The sequence below is a fragment of the Schistocerca cancellata genome, chromosome 8 (genome assembly GCF_023864275.1).
Source record: "Schistocerca cancellata isolate TAMUIC-IGC-003103 chromosome 8, iqSchCanc2.1, whole genome shotgun sequence".
In the NCBI taxonomy this organism is placed as follows: Eukaryota; Metazoa; Arthropoda; class Insecta; order Orthoptera; family Acrididae; genus Schistocerca; species Schistocerca cancellata.
In genome coordinates this window covers 26,242,038-26,242,671 of record NC_064633.1, presented here as the reverse complement: position 1 = coordinate 26,242,671, position 634 = coordinate 26,242,038, and the positions used below count along the sequence as shown (strand labels likewise).

The 634-nt window shown below is 47.8% G+C and overlaps 1 non-coding gene across 1 annotated transcript; it reads right to left on the bottom strand.

Moving 5' to 3' along the window:
• Positions 1–259: 259 nt before the first annotated feature.
• Trnaa-ugc (transfer RNA alanine (anticodon UGC)) lies at positions 260–334 on the bottom strand. The gene has a single exon. It is a non-coding gene; the product is annotated as a tRNA-Ala (tRNA).
• Positions 335–634: the final 300 nt, after the last annotated feature.

Genomic DNA, 634 nt, shown 5'->3' with positions numbered 1-634 from the left:
TATGCAATGTTGCGCCCATATACGAGGGTTGGAACTTAAATAGTGGCAACTATTTATTCACAAACGATACAAAAGAGTTACATGTTTGCACCTGTTACTATCCTTCAAAGTAGTCACCAGCGCTGTGTAGACCCGTTGCCAGCGATGTGGAAGGCGTAGTATACCGTTAGCAGAGCCTGTTATGTTGATAAGAATTATATTAATACCGTCAGCTGCGCACGAGCGTTGATATAGATCAACGGAGACAGGTGAAAATGTGTGCCCTGACCGGGACTCGAACCCGGGATCTCCTGCTTGCACGGCAGACGCTCTATCCATCTGAGCCACCGAGGGAACAGATGATAGTGCGACTGCAGGGACTATCTCGCGCACGCCTCCCACGAGACTCACATTCTCCCCTTGTATGTCCACACACTACGTTCGTAGTGTCCCACCCCAACACACTCATTACTCGTGGAAGACATTCTTCCAAGTCCCATAAGAGTTCGGGGAACATGTGTGCATCCGCACAGAAGAAGAAGGTCATGGCCGGTATCGCCAGAACCATATACTTATATGGATATAAGGATTTGTTCTGTTGATGGTGCGAATGGAACGTTCTATTGCCTGTCGAATCTCTGGAAAAATTCTGAAG